At 38.6% G+C, this 12,253-nt stretch overlaps 1 pseudogene; it reads right to left on the bottom strand.

Annotated features, from left to right (window-relative positions):
- Positions 1-8,270: 8,270 nt before the first annotated feature.
- Positions 8,271-9,320, bottom strand: LOC123602603 (annotated as a pseudogene).
- Between the last annotated feature and the right edge of the window lie 2,933 nt (positions 9,321-12,253).

The following is a 12,253-nucleotide window of genomic DNA, read 5'->3' as shown; positions in this document are numbered from 1 at the left end:
TTTCTTGGTATGTTCAAGAATTAGAGGTATTACATAGCCAATATATCCCTTTCTACTTGTATCTAACCCTTAGTCAACCCAAAGTGAGAGTTTTAGTAATAATGGCATCACAGCTTTCCAGATACCATCACACCACTTAGCAGCAGAAATGGGATCCATTGACCATTGAGTGATCAATCCCAGGATCTCATCCTAAGAGTTTGCTTTCAGGAGCCTTTTCAGTACCAAGAGTTAAAGTTTGAATTCCCCTAAAAGCAGACCCTTAAATAAGGATACAGACATATATATAGTTTACTTTTGAGATGATTCTATGAAGTATACATGTGAGAGTAAAAAAAGTGAGACAGATAGGAGTAAGCCAATGAAATCTGTATTAGTGTTTGGATACATTAGTTACCTATTGACATGTAACAAATTACCCCAACAGCAAGTGAATTAAAATAGCAATAAATGTTTATCACGTCATATAAGTTTCTGTTGGTCAGAAATTTGAATAGCTTAGCTTGGTAATTCTGCTTCAGAGGCTCTCATGAGCTTGAATCAAGATGATTGTTAGGGGTGCAGTCATTTTGAAGGATTGACTGGGGCTGGTGGGTTTGCTTCCATGATGGTTTACCCACATGGCTAGTATGTTACTGCTGGCTATTAGAAGGAGGTCTCAGTTCCTCATTACATGTACCTCTGTAGAGGGCTGCTTGAATATTTTTAATACGTGGCAGCTGTCTTCCCCCCAGAGTAAGTAAACCAAAGGAGGCCAAAGCTAAAGCCTCAGTATGACATATCCTCAGAAGTCAGGAAATGTAACTTCCTTAATATCCTACTGATTATACAGATTAGCCTTCATCCATATGGAAAGGGAATATAGAGGACAGGTTAACCTGGAAGAAAAAACCATTGGGGGCCATCTTGGAAGCTGGCCACCATGGTTGACTGTTTCTACAGGAAAGTTTTCCTAAATTCCATGGAGAAATTATGAGATGTAATATGCCTCAAAATTGTCCCACAGGATTGCTGGGATGCTGGAGTATGTACCTATAATCTCCTATTCCTCATTGGTTAGCTGAGCGCAGGACTAGTACTTGCTCATATTTGTAAGGTGCACTCACGTGTAACCAAGAGACCTCATAGACAGAATCAGAGAAGTTCATTTTCTTCAGGCAGAAAGCTATCAGCATACTAAAAACTACCTGCCACCATTTCAGGCAAACGCAGCAGTGGTTTGAGAGTATTTGAGATGGGACAGCCACTCTGTCCCATGAGAATAAATGTGAAATACCTAGGCTCAAGAAATAGTACATTATTGTTTTGTTATTATTTTATTGTTATGATTTTATTATTATAATTGATTCTTATTTGTGATAATTATGTTATATAAAGTTACCATTAACACTAAATTAGCAAATACTGAATGATTCTTTCTGGCGGAAATACAGATTTAGAGTCCTGTGAGCCTTTGCTTGTAATATTGTTGTCAACCAATCAATACATAACCTTGCTTTATGTCTGTCTCTGCTGAAAGATACCTCATTTCATAATACTATTGATTCATTAACATTGGGCTCAAAGCCAATAGCACTGTAACTCATATCTAAATGAAGCTTATCTAACAAGCATATTTTCTTCATGAGGCATAGCATAGCCTTATTGCATTTAGGAACACTAGAAGCATTTCAGCACTACATTTAGGGGAACATTTTAAACAGCAAAATCACTAACAAAAAGCACAAAAATGTGAAAAATGTGGAATTTAGTAGACCACAGAAAGGATACTGGTTACAGTATGAGAGCTGAAACGAGAGGGTAGAGCATCACCTTTTTGGACCTCAGCTGGAAATATGTACATTCATTCTATTCTGTGTCTTTTTGCCTACTCTGTATATGTCCTTGAATAACACCCCAAGTATTGATTTGGAAGTTACTAATATATTTTAGCATAAAGATGACTTTTCAAGTATGGAATCTAAAAATAAATGAAGATCAACTGTATTATTAGATACTTTACTATGTTTAGCATACTTAGAAAACCCTGAATATAAAGATTTATTATGACTGATATTTAATAATTGCTTACTATAAGCTAGGCACTGTTCTAATTGTCTGATCTATATTTTATTTTATTTATTTATTTATTATTTTTTAATGTTTATTTATTTTGAGAGAGAGAGAGAGAGAATGTGTGCATGTGAAGAGGAGAGAGGCAGAGAGAGAGGGAGAGAGAGACCATCCCAAGCAGGCTCCGTGCTATCAATGCAGAGCCAAATGCAGGGCTTGATCCAATGAACTGAACTGTGAGATCATGACCTGAGCCAAAACCAAGAGTCAGACACTCAACCGACTGAGCCATCCAGGTGCCCTGAGAGAGAGAGCTCTGCATTGGACTTCTCCACCATGATTTCGGCAGTGGAAAACCAAACTCAACATTCCAAGCAAAAGCTCTTTGAGTGAAAAAGCTTCCCCTGCTCTGCCACTGATAGGAACTGGCCCACCATTTAGAGAAGTTGTTTAGGACCTGGGAAATGACCTACAGGATATACATTTAAAAGAAATGTTAGCCCAGACAAGTCCATAACTACCATAGTTTTCATTTGTATAACTCCCAACAGGATGATGCCCCAGAAACTATCTTGTCTCCTGAAGGCCTGATTTTGGGACATTTTCTGATCATTTCCTCAGCTCCCATTCCCAGGGGGTTATACTTATTCACCAGAACCTAACTGGTGAAGACTTTCTTATTAACCACCCCTGGAGAATGAAGATTGTTCTTGCCTTGAGGTGAGTTGACACTTTAAAATGTCGGCTTCTGCTACAGGAAGATTCCCGCTCTCTGCTTCCTTCTCTTTTTGGTCATAAAATAGCAGTTGCTATCTTTAGCAAGTCTCCCATTTCACATACCCTAATGTACCTTTATTAGTTTAAGCAAGTGCTGCATTATTATTCCAAGTTTTATGATACACCAAAAGTATTTCTTTCTAATGATCTGGCTCTATTAGCAGCTACTGATTTAGGAATATCTCTGTTTAATATAGGCAGCTATTTTTAGAGATAAACTCTTTCTAAGCTGTATGAACAATTTCTATCTTTCATCTATATTTCATTTACTACCTCTCTTAACCTTTTGTGCTTCATGTTCTGGGATAACATCCAGATCCACCAAAGGGAAAACAAATCAGGACAAGTTTTATTTTCATGCATGCCACTCACATGCATGCCAAACATTGTAGGAAATAATTGAAAATCCAATGGGAAAATTGATAGTATATTCATATTAATTTTTTTACAGGAACATAAAATTTGGATAAAGTATGTCTCTTTAGAATATCAAGCAATAGGAGAACTAAGTGAGCTAACAACAAGAAACCAGAGAAGGGTTTGATGTTTTATTTATTTGATTTCTATTTGTGTGTGCATGTGTGTTTTCTCACTGTTTAGGATTTTATATTTGACCCTGAAATGTGATTAGATTTTTCCATATGAATTCAGAATTGCTCATTATGATTGGTATTGGCACATAACAAAGACATTTATTTAAGAGTCTTAGAAGTCTAGATGTGAAAGACACTTTATAAATTCACCTTCATATGTTAAATGGTACAAAACTGAGTTTCAGAAACTTTAAACAATGTACAGAATGTCATACTGTGGCAAAGCCAGGACTGGAAACAGATTTTTAGTTTCCAATCAAGAGTTTATCCTGCTGGATCACCATTTTATGTAGAGAGAGAAACAGAGAGTGGGGAGTTCAAAACCATGAAGGAGGAAGGGGAGTGTTTTATAGTCCAGAAAGATGTGAGGTTATTTGGGCCAAGGTGGTGGTAATGGAAATAGAAGTATTGAAGGTATGTTTAGATGTAGCATTCAGAATTTGATAATGGAAGTGGAAAAGGAGAGGGAGCTGTCAAATATGACTCCTAGGCACTTGATATGCAGAAAAGGATAAACATAGAACCATTCATTGAGAGAGGAAGAAACAGAAAAAGATTTTAGAGTATAGAATAGCTAGTGATTCCAGTTTTGGATGTGTTCAGTTCAACATGTTTGTAAATTGTCAAGAGGGTAGATGGAGATAATGTGGATTGAAGCCCCGAGAAGGATTAGCAGTCATCAGATTGAAGCTGTGGCTATAAATGAGAATGTTTTAATTTATTTACTGTATTTTCAGATAAGACAGATAAGAGGAATGAAATGTAATTGAGAAAAGTGCAGTTTTAATGGTGAGATAAATAATATATGGGGAGGAATAGGTTATTTCCTATGAAGTTCGATAAGAATGGAGGCTGAAGCATAGGTGAGCCATCCACAAGAGAAGCACACAGCTTCGTTATAGTAAGAGAGAGGTAAAGGGGCTCAGGGCAAGAAGAAGGTAGTCATATGAACTGGTAGTGAGCTAAGAAGGATTCCTATCTTATGTCACACACTTCTCTTCGTATCAGGCAATGAGAGTGAGGTGAGGACCTACAGAGAGTTTTGTGGGAAGCACAAAATTTTAACATAATTGTTGTGGAAAGTAGGAAATATTTGTTGTCTAGAGAAGCGACTTATTTCAAGCACACATTAGGGCCTTTTGCAATTTGAAGATCATGGAAAAACTGTAGCATCAACTTGTTCTTCTGTGTAGTTTTCTTAAGCTTTGTTCAGTTGCTTGGGTGAAAGCAGAAGGGAAGGGAATGCTTAGTTTCATTTAGGGCTGATATTCTCCAAAGTGGGTTTATAATAGAGAGGAAAAAGTGTTTAGCAAGACTATTTTTGAAATGGTGAACCAAAGAACCTAAACTGGATAATGAGAGCATTCGTAAAAAGACAAGATTATTGGATTGGGAAAAAGTAAAGGGAGTTATTATTTGTCTAGGTATAAAGAGGTCAGTTGAGTAAACAAGCTGGAATAGGGAGCTGTGAGCAGAGGGACTGGAGTAAAGGGTTAAGAGTGGATTTTAAGTGATGAATTAGGAAGGAAATTTTGTAGTTAGAAATATAAAGTTGATGTTATTTGAGCCATAGTGTTGGGTGGGGTGGGGAAGATAGAAAGAAGTGAGGTTAATGATTTTGGAAATGAAGCTGTTTCAGGTGATGGTAAGCTCTAGTATGTGACTTTGAGATTGGGTGGTTGAGGTATCATGTTGGAGAAGATCATCAGAGTTGAGGAGCTCAAGAATGTTGAGGCCAGTGGTCTGAGTGGGTTGACCACATGAATGGACAATAAAGTTATAAGGAAGAATTTTCAAAATGGTAAGATATCTGTTTTAGGAGAGGCAAGAGGAGGGCTACTGAGAATGATGATACTAGGAGAGGTGGAAATGTTCGAGTGAAATAGCTATCACTGTCAAGGAGAAGATGTTTTATAAGACACCATGGGGGCACCTGGGTGGCTCAGTTGGTTGAGCTTCTGACTTTGGTTCAGGTCATGATCTCATGGTTTGTGAGTTCAAGCCCCACATGGGCTCCCTGCTGTCAGCATTGAGCCCACTTTGGATCCTCTATCTCCCTCTCTCTCTGCCCCTCCTCCACTCACACTTTCTCCCTCTCCCAAAATTAAATAAAACATTCATTGAAAAAAAAGACACTGGGGAAAAGTTTCAGAGACTGACTAACCAATCCCATGTCTCCTTCTTGATCACTTAGAGTGACCCCAGTCCTCATCCTCTCTTGCAGTTAGATGGGACCATGTGACTGAGTTCTGCCCATCGGTAGACAAAAAGAAATGATGTTTTTAGTCTTTTAATGAGATGATTAAGTAGCCAGTGTATCTTCCCTTTGATTTCTTTTCTCCATAGGTCAGTTGAACGTTTTCAGAATTAACTTAAACTCTAAAACATAAAGACCAAAAGATAGAAACAGACTGATTTTCGAGTCACTTTTCGGAAAATAAATGTGCAAACTGCATTTGTTGGACAGGGCAGTGGTGTGATTAAGAATAAAAAGCCTCCTGGGGCACCCGGGTGGCTAAGTAGGTTAAGTGTCCAACTTCGGATCAGCTCATGATCTCATGGTTCTTGGTTTGAGCCCCACATTGGGTTCTGTGCTTACAGCTCATATCATGGAGCCTGCTTCTGATTCTGTGTCCCCCCCCTCTTCTGTCCCTCCCCTGCCCACACTCTCTGTCTCTGTCTCTGTCTGTTTCTCTCTCTCTGAAAAGTAAATAAACATTAAATTTTTTTAAAAAAAAGAATAAAAAGACTCCCAAAGGGAGGAGCCTGAAGCCCATGGAGACCAATGGGCAAGAAGTGTGTCCCGAGAGCAAGAATCATAAACCCTAGGGTAGAGATTTTTACTATGTATGCCCAGCAACAATGCAGAATCATAAGAGTGGTAAGAGTGGTGGCTTTTTCATTCTTCACCTTTGTAAATGGGAGTATTTTTTGCTGACATCCTATCCCTGTTTCACTTCCAGATGTGGTGTGTATGTGGGTGGGGAGAAGATAACTTATCCTTTTAGTCCAAAGTTTATAGGATCATCATAAACCACATCTGAAGATGACAGAGATGGCTGGACCTCATGCAATGATTCCAGAAAGCCATATTCCATGATTCCATTTAGCCAGAGGCAATGGCTGAATGGAGACTGGGTACTGGAGTGAGAATTTCTTATGTGTGGAAGGAATATTGAGACAGATATTTATTGACCAGAAGGTTGGATTGTAACTTTCCTAGGCATGGAGAAACTAGATTTCCCAATTTTCTTTGCCTTTAGTTAGGAGTCATAAGATTAGTTGTGATCAAGAGAATGTGAGCAGATATTATATAGACTCTTCCTAGGTCTGAATTCTCAAAACACTGAAAACTCTTTGACCCTTCATCTCTCTTCCCAGTTTTGTGGATGGAAACAGGATTCTGTAATAGAAGACAATAGGATCTGAGTCACCACTTAGTGGAAGCTGCCAGGAAATCTTAACTCTCACCATTGAATATGGCAGGAGAGAGAACTAAACTTATATTAAGTCACTGAGAGTGTGAATACTTGTTCAGCAGCTGGTATCTTTGATCTTAAGCAGAAGTGAATCGATACCACAAAAAATTCTTCACAAATATATGGCCCTGGCTTAGTGGTAGAAAGCAAACAGGGAAGACATGATATTGGAAGAAGGTACCTCATGTTATGCTGGGAGAAAACATTTGGAAGATTGTCACTTTTGGTAACATTTCGGAGGTGGATCATTCACCTAACTGACCTGCTAAGTCTAGTGGATGAAATTTGAAAAAAAATCGTATAATTCATGTGAGTGGGCTGTTATGGATGACATTTGGCAAAGTATTATAAAAAAAGGGAGGACATAATGAAAATTTGGCTAGTTTTTTGAAAAAATGAAATGGAATAGATGGAGTAAAAAAAACTGGAGAACTGGTAGGGTCAAAAAAACTTCTTTCTGACTCCAAATAGTAAGAAACGGGATTTTTTATTGAGTGTCAACATCTAATTCAGCTTGTCATTTTATCAGAATGTTTCAGGGTGAGGATGAGACAGATTATATGATCTGTATTTATATTTATTTCAAGAGACCAAGGTAATAGTAATTAAACATAGGGAAATTCACAGCTCAAGCATTATATCTAGAAAGAACTTTGGATATGGCTGTTGGACCATGGATGGACTAGAAAAGGACAAAACCCAAGCCTAACAAGTTTTTTTTTTTTTTTGGAAATATATTGCCAGAGAAACCTCAAGACCAGACTGAAAATCTCTAATGCTGTTCAAGCTATTAAAACAACTTCTAGTCTCCTAATTTCTCATAATCAAGAGGCAGCCTTTAAGTCTGCATTGCCTCAAGGAGGTCACATTAATCCCTATGTAAGATGTGGCCAAGTATGGTAATGGGAAGGAGAATACTTCCCAAGAGAAGAGCTTGAAGTCATGAAGAGCTATGACCAAAATAGATCTTTCTAAAAAATAGACCCAGTTCATGGAGTCTCCACTACCTCTCAAACAAGAACAATTTCCATTGTCTGGTCTCCTAAATTTCAAAATTACTATGGACCCATGACTGCTATGGGTTTCCCCTTGTCTCCCTACCTCTTCCTTCCTCCCTTCCTTCCTTCCTTCTTTCTTTCTTTCTTTCTTTCTTTCTTTCTTTCTTTCTTTCTTTCTTTCCCTTTCTTTCAGAAGCACACTATGATAGTTAATTTTATTTGTTCAGTGCTCATTTGTAAGCACTAAGCATGGACTTCAATTCTGTGAGCCCAGATTCACATATTTAGGAAGATATAAGCAAACTGATCAATGTATATGGATGAAAAACTGAAGAAAGGCTCATGGTTAATCACATTGTAGTTTTAAATTTCTACAGCCAAGAAGCCAGAAGTCACGGGTCTTTTGGGTCTTTCTGGGTGTCCCACAAGATATCTGCACTTTTCTTGAGCTGAGTAACCTCATCATCCTTCAGCTTCTGGTTGATAACACTGGTTAACCCCTGAACTTTTAGGATACATGGAAGGCTCAGGAAGATTTCATTCTCAGTGCCATACATTCCCTTCACCATTGTTGACACTGGATGAATCCTGGATTGATTTTCCAACATTCAACGAGATCAGCCATACTTAATCCAGTAGTCCAGTTGGTATATCCTTTTAGTTTGATGACTTCATATGCACTTTCAAACACCATCTTATGTACTTCCTTCTAATTTTCACTGTCATTGTCTGTTCCCATTTCTGGGTTCAGTTCCTGGAGAGAAACACCTGCCACATTCACTCTGTTCCACATAGCCACACTTGAGTTGCCTTGTTCTCTCAAAATGCATCCATGGCAGCTGCTGGGATGAATGCCAAGTTTTTCAGCCATAAGATAGTGAAATATAGCAAAATTCATATTACACCCACTTCCAATCACTTAGCTTGGGTAGTCCACTTAGATTCCATGTAATGTATGTGAGAATATCCACTGGGTTGGAAACCACCATTATGACACAATCAGGACTGTACTTGACTATCCGACGAATAATGCATTTGAAGACATTAACATTCCTCTGCACCAGGTTGAGCCACTGTCTGCCTCCTGCTGGCAGACTCCTGCAGTTACCACCACAATCTTAGAATTGGCAGTCATGGAGTAATCTTTATCTGTCACAAAATTATCAATTTTAGATGTCTAAAGAATTAAGCTCCTATGTTGCAGATCCATCATTTCTCCTTTGTGTTTATCTTCCAAAACATCCACCAGGGTAAGTTCATCAGCCAGGGACTTTCCCAGAATGCTGATGGTACATGCCATGCCAACTTGTCCAACACCCACTACAGTACTCTTATTGTTTGGGACGGTTGACTCTTCTTCTGTGACTGACACAATCAGTTTTTCCTTAAGAATTGCCATTGTGCCTAGTGAGAAACAGCTGTAAGAGTCATGTAAAGAAGATAATGCCAGCTGCGTCTCCTCCTTACCTCTTTTTTTTTTTTTTTTTGTATGGAAGTGTCTGATGTGCATATCATCATTGTATATTGAAGTGAGACATATATTTTATCTTTATGGAAAGGAGCCACATGTGGACTTGATGTAGAGGAGTGGAAATCACCTGGAGAATCTGATTTTGAGGTGGAAACAGTGGCAAGATGGTAATTTAGCCAGTCTGTTTTAGGAATAAAAAGTGTATTCTATGTATTGGAAAAAGGATAAAAATAGATATTTGTTGACCAGAATATTGAGTTGTCACAGATACTGACCAGTATTATTTTCTCTTCTTGGGAACTCTAGGAGTCTATATTTGAGAGCCGCTTTTTCATTTAGGTTGGTGCCACATTCCTGAGTATGGCTATTGGAATGTAAGCAGAAATACCATGTCGCATTCTGACTGGGATGAGTAAATATATAGCATGTATTCCCTAAATTTTATCTCTATTTGTTGGCTGAATGATGCCAAGATGATCTTAATGTCAGAAAAGGGTGGAACAACACAAAGAAACAGATGATTTGAGGGAAGTACTTTGACCTTCTCATCAGACTGTGTTTTGAGTGAGGAATGAATATTTGTGTCACACTATGCCATTTCAGAATTTCTTTGTTACTGTGGCTTATTATAGCCTATCCTGACTGATACAGGGGAGTAACACTCTGTGAATATCATGGCTTAATGGACAGCAAAAACTGTCTCCTCAAATTTATAATACATAGTCATCATGGGAAATTCTATCTGTAGGAAAAAGCAATGTTTTCATTAAAGCAAGGAAGTAAGGAAAGAGATAAGGAAGAGTTTAAAGATGAAAATGAGTTTATATCTTATAGAGTCATGTTTTAAGATAGGAGAGTAAAAAGTTTAGAAAGGTAAGCCTAGAGTGCAGCTGGTTAGATTCAGGGAAATATAGAACATCTTGATGGTAGCAGCTCTAAAGATTGCAGGGCCAGGGTGACAGAGATGGGTGACAGTGCCTATACAATGGTGATGAACGGATAGGCCCAGTGTATACTGTTGGTGTAATCAAACTGTGACTACCAGGCTTAATTGCCGGAGGCATTGTGTGACTCCATTTGGGGTGGACTGCTGCCAGCCCTTTTTTTCTTGGTGTCCCTGAAGCCCAGAGTGGTGGCAGGCCCTGAAGCTGTCATGCTTGGACAACATGATGACAGCAGCAATGATTTTGATTCCTGTATTTTGTTTCCCTCAATTCTTGGACTGACTGCCCTAACCCTTCTCTAGAGGCTATTCAAAGGTCAATGTGTCATTGAGATGGTCAGTGGTTTCTTGAAGCATCTTCAGGTCAATTATCAACTTTGCCATGATGCCATTAGAAATCCCTGGTTGTGACAACTGTTTCCTGAAGGTATTGTTTTTCATAATTTGAAGCTGGAGAATAGTTTTCAAAAGGGACATGATTCCTTTCAGGCTTGTTTTTCTCTGAAGGCCTCAAGTTCGATTTCCTTCTAGCTTTTTGAACCTCCTATTTCTCTAGGGAGTTTGAAAATGACATTGTTTACCACATTGCATAGTGCTCCCTTTATCGAGGGCTTGATGTAGAAATTTTCCATGCTCTTGGTATTAATAAAAAGTGCTTTTCCTGGAAAACTGGATTGTTTAATTCTGCTCTAGACTATCATGTTTACCGATGGTGTTGGTGGCTAGTGTTCCTGTGAATCTGTGGCTCATCCCTTGAATGGAAAGTATTTTGAATAATAATACCAGCTTGGGTCCATCTGCTTTTTTTTAACTTTTATTTTTCCAATTGTCTTGATTTCTTCAGTTTTGCTTTATTTTTTAAATGCTCCTGGATATATTAAGGTGAATTTAAAGACTTTTATGGTGGCTGTGGTGTCAGAAAAGATGAAAGAGACATAAGGAAATGAGGCAAAGAAAATAAGGACTAGGGTAAGAATGAAAGAATAATTACTGTCAGCATTTTGTTTATATTCCTTCAGACCTGCTATTTTAGTGGGGCTCGGCTGACTTCCAGCTGCTAGTATCTGTATCTGTGCTGAGGCCATTTTCTGGAACTGCTAAAGTCCATGCTGCATATGTGTGTGGAAGGCTAGAAGTGCCAGAGAATTAGCTTTCCCTGTGAAAATGTTTATCAGGGTCTCTCAGGTTAGTATATAAATACCCCACCTCCCTCACCCTTTGGTTGGGTTATATATGAGTTGTTTTGCATCATTTCCCAATTTGCCCACTGGATTGAGCTCTGGTCACTCATTGTGTTATTGAGCTGCTTTTTCTTCCATGTGTCTCTTCTCCATTCTGCTATCACTCTTCCTTTTAATTCTCAGAGACATCTTTGCATGCCATTCATGTGTCAGAGCTACTTCTAGGGAGACCCAACTAACAGAGGAAAAAGAGGAAGAGGGAAAGAGGGAGAAAAGAAGAAAGGAAGGGAAAGAGGGAAAGAAATAGAGACATAGGAGAGGAAGGAGAAGGGAGGAAGGGAGACAGAGGGAGAAACATAGAGAAAACACATTATATTAATGCTATATGGGGCGCCTGGGTGGTTCAGTTGGTTAAGTAAGTGTCTTACCTCGGCTCAGGTCATGATCTCACAGTTCATGAGTGTGAGCCCCACATTGGGCTCTGTGCTGACAACTCAGAGTCTGGAACCTGCTTCGGATTCTGTGTCTCCCTCTCTCTCTGACCTTCCCCTGCTCATGCTCTCTCTCTCTCTCTCTCTCTCAAAAATAAACATTAAAAAAAAATTAAAAAATAATAATATATGTTCACTTTGCTACTTGAAGGATCCTCACTCTTTAAGCAAGGTGTTTTTATAGCCATAAGTATGTAATTTTCTCTGTTAATGAAGGAATAAAACTAAAACAATTTGACTCACCTGTTTAGATGTTTAAGATAGTAAA

The sequence above is a fragment of the Leopardus geoffroyi genome, chromosome D1 (genome assembly GCF_018350155.1).
Source record: "Leopardus geoffroyi isolate Oge1 chromosome D1, O.geoffroyi_Oge1_pat1.0, whole genome shotgun sequence".
NCBI classification, from domain to species: Eukaryota; Metazoa; Chordata; class Mammalia; order Carnivora; family Felidae; genus Leopardus; species Leopardus geoffroyi.
This window is presented reverse-complemented; position numbering and strand designations above follow the sequence as displayed.